The 24,907-nt window shown below is 37.7% G+C and overlaps 3 long non-coding RNA genes across 4 annotated transcripts; all 3 read left to right on the forward strand.

The window, feature by feature from the left end:
• The first annotated feature begins 2,538 nt into the window (after positions 1-2,538).
• LOC122523356 lies at positions 2,539-3,791 on the forward strand. Of its 2 annotated transcripts, none has more exons than XR_006305283.1 (2): positions 2,539-2,674; positions 2,838-3,791. It is a non-coding gene; the product is annotated as an uncharacterized LOC122523356 (long non-coding RNA). The 2 variants fall into 2 exon arrangements; XR_006305282.1 differs by having other exon boundaries at positions 2,539-2,665.
• A 159-nt stretch (positions 3,792-3,950) lies between these two features.
• LOC122523355 lies at positions 3,951-6,133 on the forward strand. The gene is made up of 2 exons (XR_006305281.1): positions 3,951-4,224; positions 6,012-6,133. It is a non-coding gene; the product is annotated as an uncharacterized LOC122523355 (long non-coding RNA).
• Positions 6,134-15,789: 9,656 nt separating this feature from the next.
• On the forward strand, positions 15,790-18,340 carry LOC122523278. Its single transcript, XR_006305270.1, has 2 exons — positions 15,790-17,519; positions 17,609-18,340. It is a non-coding gene; the product is annotated as an uncharacterized LOC122523278 (long non-coding RNA).
• Positions 18,341-24,907: the final 6,567 nt, after the last annotated feature.

The raw sequence follows: 24,907 nt of genomic DNA on the forward strand, positions 1-24,907 counted from the left end.
ATACAACGGGTGTCTTGTTTACACGACGTCAGTTTACCATGCGTTCGCTTCAGGATGTATGAGTTTGCCGAATTAGCGTGCTGTTTAATCAGGCGCGAGGATTGTGTCCTTCCATTGCTTGAACTTTGGCGATGGTGAAATATTACGACCGGAGAAAGATTCACGATTTATACATCTTTTCCAACTTACCCAGAATTCTATGTTTGTAAATTAGTAAAGAAATCACTTTTAGGTGGTGAAAGGTGTATGGAAAAAGAAATGAAAGAAGGTAAGAGAATAAAGTTCAAGCACTTCGACCGACACTCAATCGAGAGAGTGCAGTTCAGTGTTATTCCATGTCTACATCCTAGCGATTGACTAGTGAAAGCTCCATGCTATGCTCAATCCATTCAAGATATAACTCTTATTTTTTGTAATGTTAAATACAGACTCTTTTATTTAACTTTTATGTATAATAAATATATATATATATATATATATATATATATATATATATATATATAATAAAATGTAAAACAAAAATTATGAAAACGACAGGATATCGTAACTGCAATAAAATATGAAAATCCTGAAAATTTTCGAAACAAATTTAATTTCGAAGGACGGTTCGAAGCTCTTACTTACGATTACGGTTCGGTCGATCTTACCCTACATGCTTCCCATGTTCCTACGACACATTAGGACCCTCCTTCGTCACTATGGTACCAGAAGTACTACCTTCGGATTCTGCATTTCCGTGGTGATGAGATAGAAGGTCGGAGAAAGAGGAAGAGGAGGAAGAAGGATAGGAGGAGAAGTGAGATAACAATGGACGGAGACTGTTTTACATCCTAACGTTTTACGTTTCACCCACGCGCCGTTTCATCCTAAGAGATGACTTTCCATGTCGGCTTTATGGGGCATAGAGGGAGATGGCCAAATGCCCGTTCCATAAAAAAGTACGGCTATTGGACTCTCGCCATACTGCGACGTTAATATCCACTCCTCAGATACTTCAGACATTCGAGTCTTTAATGAAAGAATTATAATGATAGTATGATAATGATAGCTCCATAAATATCGTACAGACGTAAAAAGTATTGGCTTTTCTAAAAAAAAAAAAAAAAAAGATACTATTATAGATAAAAAAAAAGATAGGCTGTTCTCGGTTATATCTACAACAAAAAAAACAATACCTCATTGCTACCCACAATAACAGACTTAAATCGATTTCTTAAAAGCTTTATAATCATCGTCGGCCTAGATACAAAAATCAAATCGTATATGAAACAAACACTCGATGTGAATCGGAAGAACGACGACGTTTACTCTGTTTGGATTTTTTTCGCTTCTTTTTTTTCCTCGTTTTTGATCAATTTGAAGCCATCGATGCGTCCGACAGATTCGACAGTGAAAGCGTAAATATGTGACATCCGTGAGTCGATACGATTTATTCTCGCATATACCTAGGAATCGGTGTCGATATAGAAACGAGCAGGAAAAAAAGGGAAAGAAGAGGAGACGATTCGTGACAATATTCGCGGCAACGATCCTTGTCGCTCATCGAACCACCCCGATTCATCTCCCACCATAAAACACCAATTCATCGTGGAAACTCATCGTCGTGTAATAAACGACCTTCTTCATAACCCATTCTCCTACTCATTTATTCTATTCTCTCTACTTAAATCAGTTGACTTCGTACATTCATTCGATTAATGTCGAGTGGAAAAAATATTTTTTCTTTTTTTTATTTTTAATTTCCTTTTTCTTTTCTTTTTCTTCATAAAAAATCAAAAACTCTTTCTATTTTCCCCGCGCGAGCCGCCGTCGAATCAGCGATCATGGTGCGATGCTGACGCAGCTCATAACGATAATGCGCCTCGGCGAAGCGAAATTCGATGATAATGGCTCGTGGCCGCGCTTGTTCCCCAGTAAGCTCGTAAAAAATGCACGCGGCTCACCGTTCGCTTTAATCGTCGCGACGGCGTTGAACGCTTTTAAAATCGACGTGTGGTTTGTCTCGGACGCGGAAACGGTAATAGAATAGCTCGAAAGAGTAAAGAGGGGATGGGTTGCGAGGGTATTATAGATCGAGAGAGAAAGAGATAGAGAGAAAGAGAGAGAGAAAGAGAAAAAGGTTCAAATAATTGGCGTTTCCAGTCTCTCTCCGCGAAACGCCAGGAGAATATTTTTGCGGCGTCGCTTGGCTCACCCAAGAAATTAACCGCGACTCGTTTCGAGCAATTAAACGGCTCTCCAATTCCAATAAATTGAAACTCGCGCTGGTAAATCATCTTTCCCACGATCCACGTCGTCGATGAACGAATCATATGATCCTAGTTTTCACCACTATGGCATCCTTACCGACTCGGTCGGTCTACTCAGGAAGCTACCTTACCGATCACGAAGAATCCTTTACGAATTCGCGAATAAAACGTGAGTGTCGCCACTCTCGTAAAAAAGATTGATAAGAAAAAAAACCTTCAAGAATCCTTACGCTCCTTAAACAACCCCCACTTTTTTCTAAAAAGAAAATTTCAGGTTACCTTACAAATGTGCAACTCATTGTCGTTGCACTCGCTGCCGCGTTGAAGGCTCGTGTTATTCGCAAATTTAAATTACGAACGACCATCTCCCAGGACTCCGTAAAACGTACAAGCTCCCGCGTATAGAGCTTCCACAGGTAGGTGACGTACGTATCCTAAGACCGAATCAATAATGTCACTGACCTAACCTTTTGTGCTGTACATATATCTCACGATAAATTAAATGCCTGACTGAGATTTTATATAATCCTTTATACATCTATTTACTCGTATTATATTGATTCTTAATGACAAATATATTGTCCCTAGATAAGACATGAAATATGGAAAAAGACGTGCATTCGCCATTCCTAAAAAAATATCCAAATTTGACGATCAATGAGACCGATGACGATGTTCCCGTTCGCAAGTAGTAAGCTGCTTAAATATTACTGACTATATCTGACATCATTGATGCTTGACCTATTTTACTTAAAAAAAAAAATATTTTCTGAAAGTATAATAAAAATGAAAGTAAAAGAAAACAATTTGTTTCTTCCAAAGCTCGTATATAATAATTATATTAATTATATTATAATACAACATATCACGTTAATGCAATTGACATCCTCTTGATAAACGTTCTATAGTTACGTAAGACTATATACAAAAAAAATAATTAGAAGAAAGGAAAGAATCACTTCCACTGACCTACTGCAACATGCACGCTTGCGCCGTTCGAGACGAATGCTAGAGTCATGGTGTGTATTTACACGTGGTTTCCGGCGCGAACGATGACAGCCGTGGGACGACATACTCGTCCATTTTTTGGCTGGTAGATACACGAGTAACAAAATTACTCGTGAACACGCGCACGTATACACACGGGGCCTAACGACTACATGAATCTACCAACCTCTCGTGTATTCCTAAAAGAGAAAAAGAGAGAAAAAGAGAGAGAGAGAGAGAGAAACATGTATAGAATATGCAACTCGCACGTGCACAAAAACCTCCCACGTAATATACGTTGCCGCGTAGCTCTAACGATACATAAACATCGGGAGGATCGATGGTGGGAGGAGGAATAAAAGGGAGTGAGAAAGAGGGAGAAGGGAGATGAAAAAGCGAGGCGCGGTTGAACATAAGAGAGAAAGAGAAAGAAAACAAAGTGAAGAGAGAAAGAGAGAGAGAAGAATCCAATGGGATGATGCGAGAGTGAAACAGGGATAGAAAAGTAGTCATGTATGTATGAAAGACAGATAGAGGTAGGTACAGAAAGAGAAAGAATGAGAGAGAGGGAGGGAGAGAACGAGTGAAAGAGTGGAAAATTTGATCGAGAGGGAAGAGAAGGAAAAAGAGGAGAGAGAAAGAGAGTGGAGTGTGAAGAGAGATTCATCGAAAGAGAGAAAGAGAGAGAGAGAGAGAGAGAGAGAGAGAAAGGGAAAAGTGGGAAAGAGAGAAAGATAGAACCAGAGTGCGAGAGAAAAGGGGAAAGAAGTGAGAGGAGGGCAAGCTGCCGTTGCTAGATAGAACGAAGAGAGAAAGAGTGAGGAAGATAGAAAGAGAAAGAGAAGGTGAGTGCGAAGAGGTAGGAGAGAGCGGCTGGTACGTTTGCAGGAGAAAGACAAATGCATATGTGTTCTGAAACAAACGTTCGATCAGAGTGCCGATTGTTGCCAATCATACGTTGCCGCGGCCGTATCCCTCTATGTGCCTGGTGGGTATGGACTCGCGAATTCAGTTCTGCGTTTTTACGCGCCGTGGTAACCACCTCGCTTTCCTCATCGAGAAACTCTATTCTAGAGTCCTATCTTCTTAATCTTCACGTTCGCGTATTCCTTTCCACGTGACCTTGAAGTTAAGGGACTGGACGGAGAACGAAAGAAAGTCACGCAGATTCGCACGTAACGTAGAAAGAGGAAATAAGAGGAAACGAGAGAGGGAGAGAGAAAGGTGGCCTCTTTCAGATTGTGCGTGCGTGCGTGCGTGTGCTTTTCGCGGAAAATGTCGGCGCTGCCGGTGGCATTCGATGATTGATGACGATGGCGAAACTACGAGCTCGCGATGAGATGGAAAGAGAAAGAGAATGAACGAACGAGAGGGAGAGAGAACGAGAGAGAGAGAGAGAAAGTTTGTGCGCGTATATGTGCGATTATGTATGTCATAAGTGTGCGTGTGTGTATACGTGCGTACGCCTCTTGCATACTCATCGAGAGCCTCAACCTCACCACCCACCCATTCCTCCCGCTTCCTACTTCTCATCATCCCTTTTCCACCACTACTATTATCTCGCTCTCTTCCTAAGCGTGCACGTGCATTCTACCGTGCTCCATGTACGCGCGCGGGATGGCCAATGATTTCGGAAAACACGGCCGGCAGTGTCGACCAATGGCAGAGCGGTCTAGTCGTCCGGGCGAGGCAGCGATACGCGATGACGAAATGAGACGGTGTGCGAGAAAGACAAGGAGAGCGAAAGAGAGTGAGTGAGAAAGGGAGAGGGTGGAGAGGAGAAAATGACGGAGTGGGATGACGGTGGTGCGTTGAGTTCGAAGAGGTGTACGAGGGGTAGTTGAACGGGTGAGAGGAGAAGAGGATGCTGGACGAGCTAGCGTTTCATGCCGAGTAATAATGAATGTTCGTTGCCGGCGGCCAAGGATTTGTTCTCTCTCGTTTCGTAATGACGTACTGCTTCTCCTCTCTCTCTCTCTCTCTCTCTCTCTCTCTCTCTCTCTCTTTCTATCGATGTTCGAAATCGAAGCATTCGCAATGTCGATCACTTCTCTATGATCTTTCTGAGGAAGATCGTGTTCTTTTTAATGAGCATGCTTTAAGATATCCAAACAAAGCATGAAAATATCGAACAATACCTAGAGATTGAACTGATGAAATGTAAAAAAATATTCAAAAATATTATTTAGAGAAAAATGGCTCGGCGTAAAATTTTTTTTTAATTTTGTTATTGTTTAGGGTGGGGGTGGAAAAAATTCTACAATTCAATACTAAAGTTCAATATAGCTCAGTTATTACAACCAAAATTGCTATAACTCACGTGCGATTTTAAATTAAGGATAATTATCTTCCGTTTGAATGTTTAAATTTCGCTTGAGTCAAAATCGGTTGAAACAACAGGTTTTTCAATATAGCTTGCTATGCTCGCATCTCGTTACCGAACTTTGTTGAATATAAAACGTATCTGCAGCATAATAAAATAGGAACTTTTTCGATGCAAAATTGTATGCATGATTTTTTATTCTTAATATTTAATACAAAGACTAAGCTAATGAGAAAATTCATCGTCATTATTTTGAAAAAACAAAAAACATTTATTATTATTTGACTTCATTCAAATTCACCCCAGAAATGTATACAGAAGAAAAAATCATCCTAAAAAATTAAAGAAATAAATAATAAAGAAAAAAAATAATAAAGAAAAAAAAAGTAATAAAGAAAAAATAAATAGAAAAAAAAAGAAAAAAATTGTGTTTTTTTTTCTCCTTTTTATAGGACACGATCCCCCTCAGAAAAGACGAAGGAAGAAACGAGTTTTAAATCGTGAAAAGTTTTCAACTTCTTTCGCGGGAAAAGCGCGAGGAGCTGTACCGGTTGAAGGGGAAGTGAAATAAGAATGAGAAAGAAAGAAAGAGAGAGGGAGAGAGAGAGAGAGAGAATGTTTTGCGCAACCAAATAGGAGTCCTGGAAGGAGTGAAAGAGACAAAGAGGGATGGGGGTGCGTTTTTCACGACAACGATGCAGCTCGTAGGCGATAGTGCGGAGAGCGCGACTCCGGGCGCGCACGCGCTTTTTCGAAAAATCAATAAAACGAAAAGCTTACCTAATGCTATGTTACCTACGGTAGAATCGCTGAAAGCGGGGTGGGAGTAGCGAGAAAGGGGAAAGTAGACTCCGCCTTCGTCTACTAGCTATATGCTCGATAGCCGCCTAGATATTACTGTGAGCGTGGCAGATGATCATCTGAAGATGATCATCTTTTGCCCTCGGTGTTGTTATGAAGCAGGGTGCGTCATTCGCTTTCTCGACAAGACATTCACGAAACTAGTAAGATGTATCACAACGTATGAGTTGTGTAATCAAAACAGACACGAGTAAACATTCTTTTTTTATATTGTTTTTATTTCTAATTTTTTATTTTTTTTAGTTTTTAAATATTTTTCTTACAACATAAGTACACTATTATATTTGTAAAATTAGAAATCTTATAAGTGAATTTATGTATGCGTGTATCAATAAAATTATAATCATAGAAATATATCGTTAGATAAAATAATTATTTGTAAAATTTTACCTAAAATCTTTTTCTTATTTAATTATGTGTGTGTGTGTATAGCAAAAAAAGAATTAATTTAAATTAAAAAAGGTAACACACCGTCGATCGTCGCTTTAGCTTTACAATTGAAAATATCGATACGTAGACTACACGTAGGTGATACGCGCGAGAATCGGACAACGCCGTGTAAATTTCGTCGTTGAAATATTATAGATCGCGTTCTATGGAGGTCAATCAAATTAAAACTGACCGCGACCACTTCCCCCCAAACCTATCCAACCGTGCTTATTATTTTATCAAAACGGTAGGACCACAAAAATCATTTCGAAGCGATTAAAAGCCCCGGCGTGTTAGTGCGATCGAAGCAAGTCCAATTCGTATTCCATCGCGACTCTTCACCAAAATCGGAGAACCTGATAGAGAGAGCGAAAGAGAGCGAGAGAGAGAGAGAGAGAAGAAAAATATAGGAAAATACGATCGACGCGAATAGATTGAAACTTATCGCTTCGTTAAAAATTGACACTAAAAAGTAACCTTGCTTTTTGAAAATGTTAAAATAAAATCTACATAAGTATACGTAATGTTATTAATTTTTGATTAAACTCTAGATAAAATCTAAAATAGAAAACAGGTAAGAATATACTGTAGAATTAAATGCTTCTCGGAGTTTGTCCTAAATGAACGAAACAGGCATAGATACATATAGTTACTCTAGAAAAAGAATATAATATGCCGTACGGATAAACAGGTGGAAAAAGAGGGTACTATCATAGGGGTGCCTTCGTAAAACGGGAAGTTGCGAATGTGGCGTGCCATGATTAGATTGTGGCTTGTGCTCGAGGCATCCGACTAGGTTCAACACGTTAGCGAATTCAGTCGGTTGAATGTTGACAAGTCCGCATTCTCCTCTACTGGTGCCTTTAGCACTAGTCGTGTAGCTCTAACGAGCTTAAGGCACGCCACCTTTCTGCTCGGGTGCATTGTCTGCAACCGCGAGGTGCTCTTGGACCCCCAACTATCCCCACTCCAACCATCGTGTAGCGTTTCTGTATCGCAACTATGACCCTGTCAATAGTTGAAATTGTTGATGGCAATGCCACTTATACCAAATCAAGTGTAACGACGCCATAATCGCACCATCCCTTCAATCCAAATTTCATTTTTTTATGAAGAAAATTATTCTGAGCTGATATGTATACATAGTTATATTTTCTCGCTCTCAATAAAATAAATTCAAATATATTTTTTTAATTATATTTAATAAATTAACTTTCATGTTCATTGTATTTTTAAAAATAATATATCAATTCGTGATGCATCTCATATATAGTACATATAAATCTCATGTATTGAATTTATAGATACTTTTTTAAAAGTCACTAATCCACGAAAGGAGACGATGAAGTGACTCAATTTTGCCGCAATGACCAAATCGCGAACGACGCGACGCAAGTTAAAATAATTAGTGTGTTCCTAATGGAAGGACCATGAATCTTTGATGACATTTCATTACAGACTTGGATCAATGTTACTCTTTGAAGACGAGGGTGCGGGAAATGGAAAGTACCGAGCTTTGAAACGATTCCACTTTACAAATTCGTATTCTATTAGTATCATATCAAACATTTCTGATGATTTCTTATTTATATATAATATATACCTCATTGATGATACATTCGTAAATAGGTTCATGTTTCCGCATACGAGCACGTTGTTATGCTTCCTAAACATTAACGGCAAGATATTATCGTTCGTTTTTAGTACTAACCACGGGGCCAATAAACATAACCGTTTTCGTAAAGGATAGGTTGTTACAAAGATACACGTATAAAATGCGTGGCTTGATAAACTTTAAAGTTTTCGCCGAAATAAAAAATCACTCTGTTTAAAAAATGTATTCTTCTTTTGCATAACTTTTTTTTTTCTTATAATCTTACAAGAAATTGATTAAAAAAAAATTGTAGGAAAAACAAAAAAAATATAATGACAACTAAAAGATACTTATAAAAGAAAATTTAAAAATAGGAAGAAAAAAAAATAACGATGATTGACTTGTTGACGTCGCGATAACGTGGTGAATCATGGTCAAATGTCGAGATGACTCAAAATGTCGGATATCCAAGCTTAGTAGGAATATAAGATGGTAGGGTGAAACGAGAAATCCGTTGAAAAACCGCGAAGGCTCAATCATTAATTGTCTTAGACGTTTAAGCGATGTAAACAGGAGGCCACGAAAGGGAAAGCAACGGGGTAAAAGCAACCCCAAAAGTATTCGTAGAACTGACCGAACTTTTTCCGCAACCAGTTTTCGCGAGTTTTCACGATTTTGCCGAGACTGTACAGCGGGGTAGCCCTTCAAGTATATACCACCCCCTACGGTAGCCATGGCGACGCGGACGTGGTATTCCTACCCAGCAACTCGAACACTCCCTCCCTCCTTCCCTCCACCTGGAGCCACCACCCTCCTTCTGGCTCGCATCAGTCCACCGTCTCCTGCCCCGCCACGCCGCCGACTCCCGGGCCGCCACCCTAAAAACAAGAGTGTAGTTGCCAGATCACGTGGTCTCGGCACTCTCAACGGAGTGGGAGGTCGAGGGAAGTGAGGATAGAGGCAGAATAGGATAGAAGGGGTAGTTCCTAATTGCACCGGGTGGGTAGGACACTAGAGGGGCTCCAGAATTGATGCTGGAATTTTGAGGTTAGGTTAACTCGCTCTCTCTCTCTCCCTCACTTCGTCATTTCCCACCTTCCTCTTCCTCTTCATCCTCCTTTCTCTGCTTGACTATCTCTCGTTGCTTCTATCTCTTCCTCTCTTCGTTCTCTCTCTATTTCGTTACCTTTAGAACGAAAGCCAGGACCCAGTAGAGGTTGGTACCCTAGACTGAAAAATGCTGCGGTGTACCGGCCGAGCACAAGGGGGAAAGGGAAGGTTCTTTTCGAAATCATCCCAAAACTGTAATGAGAAACTCTCTCACCAACCGATTTTCGATTCTGTTGCCGGCTAACTTCCGAGATTCAGCGAGATAAACTCGACAGATCGTAATATATATGTTGATTTCAGAAAATTCGCATTTACGTTTAAAGAAAGGTACGATAGCGATCGTTTTAAAACGGAGACTTCAACAGACTGGATCAAGCGATGTATTTTTTTTAAGCATCCTCCTATTTCTTTACTTCTTTAGAATTCTCTTGTATCTTTTTTTTTTTAATTATTAGAACTTTCCTATGGAAACTCTCGTAAGGATTCAAAAGATATACAAAGTGAAAAAAAACTTTAAAAATCTGACGGCCTATATATAACAATTTTTGTTATATTTTGTGATTTTTTTTCCTATTTTTTCTATTTTTTTATTTTTTCACATTTTTTTCCTCAAAAGAAAGAGATAGAGAGAGTGAGAGAGAAAACACGGTTGTAGGAGATTCCTGGGCTCCGCCCTGAAAGTCGGCGCCGCACGAGTCCCTCTTCCGTGTCCCCGTGCCGACGAAGAGGGTAGTTTGCGTTCGTAGCAAAACGGAGAGAGAGTGGCCGTTCTGGACACAACCCTCCGATCAATGAAGGCGAAGCGCGCGCAGCCTCTCCGGTTTTTTGAAAATCTGCCCGCCAACCTGGTACTTCCTCTTCTCCGCTCCCCTTCTCTTCTGCGGTATCTACACCTGAACCGCATATCAAGATGGGAAGTGCTTGCGATCTCGAGCGGGCACCATATTGCAGCACGTTCGATATTAACCCTCCTAGCTTTGCGATTTTAAAGACAACTCCAACCAAAAAAAAAAAAAATTAAAAAATTAAAAAATAAATTATTTTTATAAGTGATCACTACTTTTGTGCGTTCTTTTTCATTATAAAAAATTTTATAACAATTTTATAATGTTTATGGCACATAGAACAATCCTTAAAAACTCGATAAAATTCTACGATTTTTCGTATCTCTCTTCGCTACTTACTTTTCCCGCGAAAAATTCGATTCACCGACGAAAAAAAAAATGTGCTGTTAATCGAAAAAATTGAAGGCTGGTGCCATCTAGTAGAATTTTTTTACAAGTTCTCTTCTTCACACCTTCTGATTTTCTTCAAGCCCTTGCGTTATGGGGTTCCAGCATTCACTGTAAGATGGCGCCACATGTCTTAAGGTTATTTAAAAAATTTGTTAATTTTTTGTTACAAATAATTAATATTATGATCTTTTGATTACTTTGACTTATCAATATTTAATTAGATTTTTTTAATTTTTAATAATTTCGTATTTTTCCACCACAAATATCAGATAATATCATTGTGCGATAAATAAGAAAATTTCTCTTTTTAAAATGCCTTATGACCCAAGTTCGAAAAGAATAACCTTAATTCTTATAATTTATGAATATTATTTAGATGGAGTATAGATCGATATAATATGATGAAATCTTATCTTCTCTCACTAATCATTTAGTACGTATGAATTTAATAAAAGCCATAAAAGTTTCTACATCTATCTTTTCTTATTTTTCTTAGAATAACATTATAGATTGATATATTTTTTACTTATTTTTTAATTAATACTTTTTCTGTGTGTCTTCATCAATATTATCAATAATGATCAGGTACATATTTTTGGTGATATATTAAAAAATAAAATAAATTAAATTATTTCTATAAAAATATATTTTTGATATCTTTCATTATTTCTGCTTGAATCTTCAACAACATATAAGTACGATAAAATAATATTGGCAATGAAGTTCACAACTAAAAATAATTTAACGACGTCGATCGAATAGTATACGAGGTCATTAAAAATCGTCCTCGATGGCGATTGGTTAGACCTATTAACAGCCTGTTGCACGGCCTCTAACGTCAACGTGCATTTACTTCACAAGATTTCGATTCGCACGATCGCCCATTTGCAAGCTCGACAAAGCTTATCGATCTTACAATCTCATCACATTTATTGAGACTGTAAGATAAATAACAAAAATCAACAAATAAATAAATGAATTCATACAAAATTTTATTACTAGAAATATATACCGAATTTTCTTTTTTCTTTTTAATTTCTACTTTAAGATGTGTGTTTTACGTAAAAAATGAAATCTATTTATTAACAAAAAATAATCTATGAACTTTTCAAATGATCCTCAAATTTATATTATACATTTTCAATATATGGAACTTGTTCAAAAAACTAAAGTATATTTATTAATGATATAATATAAATATATATAAATGATGTGGGTAATAAAATCATATGACCCAAAAAATCACAGAATACCACAGTGGCTTCAGAAGGTCTCAAGGAAAGATGACCTCGGCGACCTCGGTGACTCACAATCGAGTCCAAAGTCGAGAACGTTGAGATTCGTCGGTAGGATACTTGTTTCCTGTCCGCAGTTCCTATAGTCGCGTTCTTGTCCGGATTTCGAGGACGCGGTAGTCGCGCGATAATAAATTATTCGAGATAGATGATGTTGCCACGCCACAACGGGTCTGGGCTTGCTCTCTGCTCCGGTACTATTCTGCAAGCAGGGTATTTATGCCGAGTCTGGCCGCCATGCTTCATACCACCCGGGATAGCAACCCCCTGAGTTATGTCGACCGCGTTGCTCTTGATAGATTTTACAATTTACGATCGCCTACTATACAACGTCATTGAAATAACAACCTGACCGGTATCTTCCTTTCGTCTTATCTTCTTAATTTTCTTACTTACAATCTCAGGTAAATCAAGCAAGACAGCTTCTGTACATCTTATCTTAGATTCTTAAAGATGTTGACGAAAGAAATATACTACTGAAATCTTACTGGTGTTTTCAATATCTAATACTTTGACAAATTAATATATAATTAAAAATTAATATATAATTATTACTTTGATAATTTATATCAGATAACAAAAAATAATTACAATATAAAATAACAATAATATCTCAATAACTTAGACATATATATATATATATACGTATTATATAAAAGAAGGAAGTAAATAATCGTTAAAATTCTAGGATTGACTATAGAACGAAATGCGACGTGGGCTTATCGTCAAACGTAGAAGGGGTTAGTTTTATGGTCCAACAAAGATAAAGCTCTAACTATTACTATCCCGGCATATTATCTTTCGGTGCAAGGTGGAAACACACCATAGTACAGTATCTCACTGGACTAGACCGCCATTTCATAAGCTTTCACATCATTTTCTCCGGCTAGTAACCCTGCCAACGAATATTTCGTACTCACCCTTGAATCTCTTTCGATGCTCTGCAAAGTGTCAGGTCAGTCGAATAGAATGAGTTTGAACGAGGCATTTTGCATTGCATGAATAATATATCTTTATAAAGTTATGGTGGATTGGGAACTTTACAGGGTTAGAGGAAATAAATATAACATTGACATTTTAAACTAGTGATCATATTGAAAATGTTTAATATTTACATTAAAAAATATTACTTAGATAAATCTTCCTTTATTGAAATATCATTTTTTACCACTTTATTTTCTGTAACACATGGAACAATTATTTCAATAATTAATCTTACGTGTAAAAATAAAATACAATTATGTGACATGTATTCTTCAGAAGACATTTTCATTTACAAACTAATTTTCATTCCCTGTTTATAGGATAAAATCAAACAATATTGGTGACACTTGCTCGATCGGAAAGTCTCCCGACAGCTGGTCTCGCGATAAAATACTAATGCAATTAAACGCCGCCGACAAGGCTGCTCCGGATATTGGTACTCCTCGGGTATGCAATTCTATTATCCTATGCTGCTAGTCCTATCACCACTCCCATTCACCCTTGAACGATCGTTCGTACAGAGCTTTTCTCTTCCTCCTTCACCATCCATCCTTTTTCCTTCCCTTCTTTGACTCGAGATAAAGTAATTGTCATCCAAATCGTTAAATATCGGGCGAATTCCTTTCAATTCTTAATATCACATTTTCTTTTTCTTTTTTCTCCCCCACTTCGTCTCTCTCTTTTTTTCATTATAAAGGATGATGAGAAGTAAATCAAAAGAATATAATGTATTACCTTGAAAATCAACCAGTATAGCAAAAAAAATATGACCATTATAATTAAACTAACAAATTAAAAAAGAAAAAAAAAGTGGTAACAAATGTTGATAAATGGGATGAGTAAATAGGAGGCAGGCAACGAAATATATAGGTGAAGAAAAGGGAAGAGAAATAGAGAAGATTCAAGAGTGAAATCGTGCAAGGGTGAAAGGGTAAAGCGGATGAGAATGCGACACGATTAAGCGAGCAAGAGCCGTCATCCTTCGATAACCGACACCCTTCACCTATTCGCCGATTCGAAACTGCTCGAGATTCCATTCGCGCCAATTTCGAGCTATCGTCCAAAGCGAAGAGCAGCCATGGAATTCGCGCAAGAAGTTGCCAATATTTGTCAGTGATTAAGACTTTGGAATTTCTCTTCATTCCTTAACTATTTAACAAATTAAAAAAAAAAGGAAAAAAGAATAAGAATTTTTTCATATATTCCAACATATTTCAGAAATATTATACGTAATAGATATTATTATATAACTTATTAATTGTCTTAACAATCAATTGTTACGACAATTAGTAATTAACCGAGAACTATGACTACTAAAGTAGGTGTGATGACGATTCAAAGATCAAGATAAGTAGTTGTTGTAAATCCAAAGATCAAGATAGGTAGTATTTAGAGAGGAGTAGAGATGGACCGAATTTGTCAGGCTAACAAGGTATTAGCTTCTCACCGCGGTACACCTCAACATCTGTAATGCTCAAAGTTAATTCTCAGTTGTTTCGAAAGAGCAGACGAAAAGGAAACAGTGATAAAGGTATGACCATTCGTCGGCACAAAAACTCATTAGAACTTGATCCAAACATCGACAAGATCTTGTCCAATAAACTTACCGTTTTATTACACAATATAAACAATTAAGACGAAATTGATTAATTTGTATAAAGAGAAATGATGGATGGACACCCATCTACTCTATGGGAAATCTATATTCCAGGAAAAGCTCGATACATCCTCTACCTTGAGAAATGATAGGTGTTCGAGGTTGACAAAGTCGATGGAAACGTCAGCTATCTCGCCGTCAATCTGACCGAGAAGCAGCATAAACGTACACATACGTAAATTCCAAGTACGTAGTAGAATACCATAGTGTGAGAAAGAGAAAGATATAGAGAGCGAGTGAAGGGATTGGGAGAAAGTGAAAGAGAGATAGAGAGAGAGAGAGAGAGAGAGAAAGATGGGTATAGTAAAGGAAATCAGGACTTGCAGAGATTCGAGATGGAAGAGGATGAGCGGTTTGGCGAGGACACCGGGTGGAGTCGACGGCGCTGCCCAGCATCGACCAGAATATTATGGACTTATCAAGCCATCCTAATAGTCTCATCAGGATGCAAGCCTGCAGATCTCATCATCCTCGGCTTCCCTGAACCACGTACCAACGTAGGAACGACCGAGCAATGGCGTTTCCTGGCGTAGATAGCGTTATAGGAAGTAATAGCGGAGTGGTGTGATTACGTACTGTCCTAAGGCACGGTCAGCTTTCAAGGACATTGCCGTGGGACTTGACTCTGGAGTCCACTTCCATGTCCGGCTTTGAGATTCGTCCAGTTTCTATCTTTTTCTCGATTACACTTTTCTCCAGATACTTGCTCGATAGCCTGCATGTTTTTGTCGATAATATTCATTGTTATTATTAATTATTAATATAATTCGGTTTGTAAATAAATAGATCATTTAAATACAATCTTATAATTTAATCCTCCAATGGTTAAAGACTATAATTGACAAAACGAATAGTATTTAAAAAATACTTTATAGAAAAAGAAACAAATGAAACAAAGTTTTTCGACAATAGGATAAAGTAACATAAAACAAGATAGACCCACCATCGGTCAGAATCCTTCACCAAGGCATATTGCATACCATGCAGTCGTAGTACGGAGAATTACATAGTTTTGGGATATATATTGTTGTTTAGTACGGTTTAGAATTTCCATAGATAACGGAGAATTATAACGGAGACCACTGTCACGGGACCGAGAAACCGTGAAGCATGCTCATAGGTGTGCACGTACGCACGTAGACATATAAATCGCTCCTTTCTTCGAATTTGATTCGGAAACACGGAGACCAATTTCGATAGTACCTACCAAACGAGTCTGTGTACATGCGCGCACGTGTGTGTGCAGTTTAACCGTTATACATTGGCAATACTGTAGTCAATGGATTATACGTATACATTAAATTCTAACCATTATAATAAATGCGGTCTGTTTAGCAGATATTAAAATACTATTGTTATTAAAATCTAATTACCAATTGGTATCAGTGATCAAATGCGGAAAAAATTTTATACGATTAAATAAAAAGTAGAAAAAGTGAATATTTTCGTATAAAATAATCTATGGATAAGGAAAAAGAGAAAAAAAAAAGATAGAACCGAAGGTCGGAAAGGAAGTAATCACCAAACGCAAACTCAATTATCAAGTTCGTTTTCCTTGATCAAAGTAGAAGCGGAAGTTGTCGGAACGTTGGAGATAAGCGGGCTAAATCGTCGACATGGTTACGGTACACCTGACCTCGTCATCTTTCCTTCTCAGTTCCTCTGACCCTTAGCCGCAACTAATAACTCGCTCTTTTTCTTTTCCCGAGGAACTACAAACTAATCTACGACACAGGCGTGCGCGCTCGTTCTCACACACACACACACACACACACACACACACACACACACACACACACACTCGTGATCGCGGATATGCTATTGCCTCGAGGGAAATATTCCGCTTGCGTGATTCTCTTAGTCGGTCGATCGTTCGACCTGGAAAGATCGATCATATCGTAGATCTTAAGACAACTGTTCAATCAGTAAAAAATAATAGTCATCTATATAAAAATGGGAATAAAAAGAGGAAATTCTTTAAGGATACATTAGGACGAGACTTGATCATCCCGGTTGGAAGAGGAGGCTAGGTTTAAGCAACTCTGTGGAAGTTGCGGGCAGGGTCGGTTGGCCCGAGGGCGGCGGCAACTATTATAAACTGTAGCACCTCGAACTACCGCCTCCGGTCCCTCTTCTCCCACCCATCTCCTCCTCTCTTCTTCCTCATGCTTCCACTCTTCCTACCCCCGGTTACTCTCCTGCTCGCCACCTCCTCTTCCTTCCTGGACAACCCCACTATTGCACCGTTCACCGTCTACGTTCGCTTCGAACGCTCGACTCGCCGTCTCCACACCGCCCCCAAATAACCCAAGGGTCCTGCCGAACTAAACCCACCCCCTACAACTCAGCCCGGTCTCTCTACGAGTAGCCTCTCTCTTCTACGTCGTACCCTCTAATCAATCAACCCCCAGGCATTTCAGCCGGTCCGCGCCAGGGATCGCGGCTTTGTCAGTCTTTAGAGAGACGTCTCTCTATCTCCAAGAATGAGAGAGAGAGAGAGAGAGAGAGAGAGTATACGGCTAGTACCGAAGCGTTAACCTTACTACGTTACTATTTCCGTTACGAGTCTAGAGTTCTCTTGAAGCTTTGCTCAGCAACATTGCTGTTGCGGAATCTCTTTGAGGCAGTCCGAGTTCAAGATTAAAAGCTCCAGAGTACACGGCGACCCAGTTACGCGATATCGATACTCAAGGCCTTTGACCGGACTTCCCTACCGAATCCTTGCCTCTTAAGACAAAAAAATCCTACCTAATCTCTGTAAATTCAACTTAAAGAATGATATGTCGATCTTAAAGGTAAATATATATATACATATACCCGCCAAGATACAATATGAGATTAGAAACACTTTATATGTAATCTGTGTTAATGTTTTCTATTCAAGAATTTTGGCTTATCAGAAAATGATGCACTTAGGAGGAGATTCTTTGTGGTAGCAGTCGATAACAGGCACAGTGTAGTTAATAGGTAATTATCACGGTGCGATTTTGCTCGGCAGCCAATTCCATTCATTTCCTCGATATCTTGGGAGCAGCGACCGCTTGTCATCCATTGGCTTTCACGATCGTGTGTGCGTATCTACGTAATGTTCGAATATCTGCCCTTTTCTCATTCCTACTCTCCACTGTTAGCAGCTCATCGACGCGAAACATAGTTGCAAGAGGAAATGGAGTAATTATAAGGAAATAACAGGCGTCGCCCATGTGGTAGATTAGCATTGAAACCTTTGACGGGAATCGCATTCTCTCGGACGTATTGGCACGCATGCTTTATCTTCTAATTATTAGAATCTTCTTACACTACTCGAACTACATCGTAATTTCTACATCGTAACGCAATCGAATCGAATGGTAAAGGAAGAGAAAGAGGAATTAATAATTCTCCTTCATTACTATTCTCCATAATACGAAATACTTATACTATTCATTAAGTTATATAGAGTTAATCTTTAATTTATTATAATTATTTCCACATTCTTTATCACAATAATATAAATCAATATTGTAAACGTCATTTCAAAAATGTTTCCCAATGATCTGGTGATGATAGAAGTTACTCTTAAACAAATCCAAGAAGATTAATTGTAAGCAGAGAAAATAAAAATAAATACTAGATTTAGATGAGAGAAAATCGGACGATAAAGAAGAATTAATTGCGAGATAGCGATTAAACTCAGGCGAAGCGCGAGTCACCTTGTCGAAGACCGCAGATGTCTCTTGCAGACGCGAAATCGTTAACGTTTAATTGCGCACTTAGGTCCCTCTGACACTTAGGTTCTAAGCCGCGGTAACGCGGATCTACACGCATAGACCCAGACACACAGATCCACAAAAGCGTTCTAAGCGTGTATATGTATGTGTATGAATTAACCGACGAGGCGACGAGCCAATACTCCGCGTAACAGCTCTAGGGATGTGCAATGCAATTAATATAATTACTTTCGATTACATGTAGGTACAGGGAGCGAGAAACTGCTCCTGTCGTGAATTTGCGGACTGGTAGTGGAAAAGAGCTGTGTTCTATGGTGGATAAGGAAAAAGGTTAATAGCAAAGGAGATTGTAAGTTCTATGCACTAACACATCTATGAAGAAAACTGAACTGAACACTCCGATCTTTCTTATATCAACCAATGAAATAAAACTAACAATACCTTTAAGTTAAAAACTATAAAAATATACATTCATACCTATACATTTATTTACTGATATAACAATCTATTATTGTAGCAACAATACTTATCTGTTTATATACGCTAAATTAGAGATGAATAACTTCATTTAAACGTAAATATTCCGTAAACAATTGCAAACTGCAGAGACTTACCAAGGATTTTGATGCAATATTCAACAAAACGAAGGAGCTAGCTCGCGCTTATGAACCAGCCGAAGTAAATCTAACAATTTTGTGTATCTCCGTTCAGCGTGTAATCGTATTGCTACCTGTATACGTACTCTGTTGATGTATATCTGTATGTACGCTCGCGTAAACGAACGAACGCATATACTTTGGCGGGCGAACGTCCGAGCTCGTGAGTTTCCCAGAACGAAACTACGTGCGTGGTCCAAATGCATGCAATTTTGACTAGATTAACGCTGCATTATTCAGCTAATTAACTGCTAGGAACGCTTCTGTCGGTGTTTTCGCTATCTCTCTAGGAACGAGGTCGTTTGTCTTACAGCCATACCCGAAGACACCTACATCAAGACCGCTATTATCCACATTCTGCCGTGCTATTATTATTTTAATGCTTGAAATCTCACTTCAGTGTTTCTCGCCAAATGTATAAGTCGAAGAAGAAAATTATTTTAAATAAAACGAAACATGAAACTATTTAGTTTCATCATTCATTAAAAATATCTTTTCTTGATATCGATTACTTCGAAATACCTAACGTCAAAGATATGAATTTGTTTAATATCTTCAAAGAACCAACCACGATATGATGAGGACAAGGATACATAGCATTCAGTTTCGAAATAGCAGTATAGAAAGCAGAAACACGTATATAGTATCAAGATGGCAGCATATTAGCGATATGCCTTGGTCTCTAGACTGGGCTTTCGGGGAACGACTGTCGCTACTTCCGCAGCTCGTCCTCGAGGAATATTCAGCCATTGCCTCTCCTCCTCTTCCTCCTCCTTCTACCCCTTCTCCTACTCCTCTCTTTAGGTAACCGCCGTTCTGCTTTCTCAATAACGCTCGCTCTTTCTCTCCCGTTACTGGTCCTTCCTTCTCTATCTCATCCTAACCAACCCTCTGGTTACTCTCATCTCACTTCCTCTTTTACCATGCGATCCACCTTCTCTCGATTCGGTCAAAGTTTGGAAAGCTCGCGCTTGAGAGGAAACGCCGAATGCCACTGCAATATCGTGTAGTGTTCTCGAAGAAGATGACGAGGAAAACGTTAGACTCGATTCCATTCACCGAAAATTGTTTGATGTCATTTTGAGTCAATACGCTGATCGAAATGTAATAAATTTAACGGTAATGATCATTCGTAAAAATAAATGAAATATATATATTATATAAATAATAATAATTGAAAACGTCTTTCGGATATTTTTTGTTGTTTTCTGATTCCATTAAATATCGCAAATTTCACTGATGAAAAATATACTGCTATTATAATTCTATTTAATATTGAATTCAATCCATTTATGAAATTCAACTCCGCTAGTGTGTTTTACAAATTAGGTTACTAAATATAGGTTTATAAATATTTAGTCTGATAATTATGTAGTCTATTTAAATATAACATTCCATTTAGCATTACATTGACGAATCTCAAAACAGTTTTCCAAATGGAAAAGTTTCAATAAATTACAATTAACTATATCCGATAATAATCTCTCTAGAAAAGATATAAATTTATGATAAATTAATATCTACTTAAACAATTCGAATATATAAAAAATCTACTAATTTAAGATAAACTAACCACGACGTAAAATATCTGATGTATTATTATCTTTGCTCGATTTCATCGATCGGTCATTGTCTCGCGCATCGAAATCTATTGTGCTACAAATAGTATGATTTTTCCGCTAAAGGAAATAAGACATGCATTATTAAAAAACATAGATCGAGAGAGATCAACGACAAGGCTAGAAGAGAAAATGAAAGTAGATGAGAGAGAAAAACGGCTAGTGAAGAATAAGAGGAGGTACTGCATTCTTTTCGGAGAAGAAACAAACGAGAAAGCTGGTGCAAGTAGTGCGATCGCGTTATGACGCAGAGCTGGTCGCGAGTTTGTTACTAGCGTATGTGTCGATACATACGGACACCTACACAAAACCCCTAGCATCACTTCGACCTCTGTAACCTTCCTTTCCCTGCACCCTCTCTCTCTCTCTCTCTCTCCGTTCACCCTTCCTTATTGCAAGTTCCACGGTCCGTGCATTAAACTATGGAGTTGCCCAGGCATCGACCCAACCCAACCACCCACCATCTGGATATGCGGCCTGCGCGCATATACGCTATGTACATTTCTAATCAAGCGATATTGTAACTGCGGTCTAACCTCCAAACACTACGGCCTCCACCCGACCATCCCCATCAGCTCCCGAAGCACCTCTCTCTTTCCTTCCACCCACCTCAACACTGCCACCTCTAGCTACGACCAACTGCCACCAACAACGCTGTGCTCCTCCTTCGTGTATTCTCGCACCGGTATTAAATTGTAAACTTGTGCCAGGCATCGCTCCTACCTCTTCTGCTACTACTATTACTACCACTACCACACATACTACTCTCACTGTTTCTCTCTTTATCTCTATCTCTCCATAGAGTCGAACACCAACTGCACCCTCGGAGACGTTTTGTGTATCTTCACTCGGATACTACTGCACCGAGTTTGTCCGTCCCTTCCAAAAGTTTATATTGTTTTTGTTCTCCTCGGCAATGTATGAACCAGCTGTGTTTATGCACCTTCGAAACTCCAATCTCATCATCGTTTTTCATTCTCCAATCAAACGATCGTTAACTACCAAATTCGATCTATATGTTCGATTGACATTCCGATTCAGTTTCCGTTTTCGATTACGATCCTCAAGTTCGACGAGTTAGAACCGTTGGATTAGTCCGTTAATCGATGTGCGGACTGGACCTACCAAGTGGTATAGAATGATTTTACCTCGTAACAAATAATTCGAAGTTCTGTCAACGTGGCTTGACAATTTCACGGGTTTCTATAGGTTGTATTTTTGCCATCATACTTATTCCTAGAAAAAAATCACACATATATATTATAATTACTAAGGAAATAATAATTTCAATACCAGAAAGATATTGTATATTGAATGAGAAACATCTTTGTCAATATTATCCAGGCTTCATTTCTTCACAATTTCCTCTTTCTCTCGGAAACTATACATAGATATGTACATAGAACGAAATAGAAGACAAAGGCGAGAGAACGTCGAACAAGAGACGAGACTTTGGCGTCGGCGTCGGCGTCGTGAATATCGACGTCTTCAAGTCAGCTTCTACCCAAACCCTCTAGACTCCTACTTCCCCCCAACCCACGTTATACGAATAGAAATGTGGTACTTCTCTTCGACCGAGCCCACACCCCTCCACTCCCCCTCCCCCTCCACGCGCGAAGCCCGCCGAAAATTAATGGACTCGATTCTCGTCGTCCAACCCACACGAATATGGCTGCTACCATGCTCACCACTACAATCCCAAATCCAAATTCACGTAGGATCCTAGGTGAAATTGCGGAACCACGAATGTCGCGGCTAAGCTTCTCTTACCGACCATGAATCGAAACGTTTAACACGAAACTTCTAGATAAGCGAATGGTAAATATTGAAGTTTCAATAGTCTGATGTTTGTATAAAAATGATACAATGATGAAAAATTGTCATGAATATTTAATATATACATTTAATATAGAATTAGAGTTTTATAAATATTAGTAATAATTATTTTAAGTTCTTTCTTATCATCTTACAAAAAGATGTGTATGGACTCCACGCGCAATAAAAGTGAAACTCGTATTATCATGTGAAAAATAATCAATTGATTTACATATACGGTGAATGTCCCTTAAAATCCTACACCGTTACACCTACTAGATTTTTGATTGAATACTATCGATATAATGTGTTTAAATTGAAGAACATTTAGAAATAAATACATTAGTATACATTAATAACATATGTAATGAGTTTAACTTAAAGCTTTAGTTATAATAAGTAAATTAAACAAATACGAAAATAATGTACAGAAAACGCTCGTACCTTAAAATCATACATGTTAGTATAATTGTAAAAACAGGGGGAATATCCGGTTTTTTCGTGTCTAACAATTAGTTATTCTTGTTTTTACTGTTATTTAAATTTTTTTTAGAATCAGAATCAGTTTAATACCGATTAAAGTAAGAATGATGCAAAATACATTTGTTTAAAAATTAAATACATATCTATTAATATATTTCGAATATTAAACAATTTTGATCTGATATTTTATTAAATGAAAATTTTCAACTCAAAGTCATTACTGACCAGGAACGTTAAAACAAATGTACTTTAATTTAAACAATCCTAAATATTAATGAAATACAGTACTGCATTAGATTTACTTTAATTGATTAATTAAGCGAAGGAAATGTATCTTTTAATCTAGAAGCATGGAATATAAGTTCAAGACACCGTCCTCTTCGAAATCCACTGTTAAACTGGCACGTTATCCTCTATGAAAGTCAATTAAAATTCTAGTTGTTTATATGACTTTCAGAAGAATAAATTTTGTTTACTTATTACTTTCGTTATATATATATATATATGTAGTCTTCAGAAAGGCATATAAACAACAATTAATAGAAGAATTTTAATTGACTTTCACAAAAAACAGAGCTATTTATACGGTGGATTTCAAAGAGAACAGTGTGTCGAACTTATATTCCGTGCTTTCAGACTACAATATACATTTCTTTCGATTAATTAACGATCATTTAATATATTTCGAACACTCTAATAAACTCTGCTAATATTTTGGATTGTTTTAACGTTCTTGACCAATGATGACTTTGTGTATGTTAGTTGAAATTTTTTATCTAATAAAATATCTCGTCGAAATTGTTTTATAATATATATGAAGTGTATTAAGGGGGGGGTAGGGTATTTAATTTTTTTTTCGATTTTTTGAAACTTTTTGAGGCGAAGGTATCATATTTCAGGAATATTCTGTGAAAATTTCAAGTCGATCTAAGAAAAATTGACGGAGATACAGCATTTTTAGTATGCTTTATATTACATAAAAAGGATTAATCGAGCTGAAATCAAAACTACGCTTCAAAGCAAAGAAGGTCGGGTTAGACATGGACAAGAGTAGCAATGTATTCTGGACACCTCTGATGACATTTCTATAATGTACAGACCCGAAATTGACGACTCTATGCACGTAAAAATAATATACCTCCTTATTTATGATGAATTTTGAAATTTCTCATGTCAAACTTATATCGATTTTCCCACAACTGCTTTTAAAACGTCGGTGGACACTGTCACTAAAATCTACTGAACCGATCGATTTAAATTTTTTCACACTTTTTCTACACCTATTTAGCGAGGTAACGCGTCGCGTTTTTTTATTTTTTTCATTTAAGTTTATTGCTCAAATGTTGATTTGGTCGAAATCGTTTTTTGACTTTAGATGCCACCAAAAATCCAAAACTTAAAAAAAATTTTTCTGACAGGGCTCCCTAGATAAACCTTATAAACTACACCGAATCGCTGGGTTTTTTTGTTTTCGATGATCCAGTCTTGAGTTCTGATGTCCACCGCAAAACGCGTTTTTCCGCCAGCGCCTGACAAAAGTTGCTGCACTGGCTTAAATCTTATATTTTTTCACGACAAATTTCAAGAGTATTCTTGACTAGACTTGACAGTACCCCCTTGGAATAACATCATTTATATTAACGGTTTCTTCAATAAAAATTCATAAAAATATGCCATTTTTCGACCGAATTAACCCTATCCCCCCTTAATAAATATGTATGTAATTTTTAAACAACAAAAGTTGCTGCCACTGGCTTAAATCTTTATATTTTTTCACGAAATTTCACAGAGTATTCTTGAAATATGACTTGACAGTACCCCATTGGAATAACATCATTTATATTAACGGTTTCTTCAATAAAAATTCATAAAAATATGCCATTTTTCGACCGAATTAACC

Source organism: Polistes fuscatus, unplaced genomic scaffold, assembly GCF_010416935.1.
Source record: "Polistes fuscatus isolate 324 unplaced genomic scaffold, CU_Pfus_HIC Scaffold6, whole genome shotgun sequence".
NCBI classification, from domain to species: domain Eukaryota; kingdom Metazoa; phylum Arthropoda; class Insecta; order Hymenoptera; family Vespidae; genus Polistes; species Polistes fuscatus.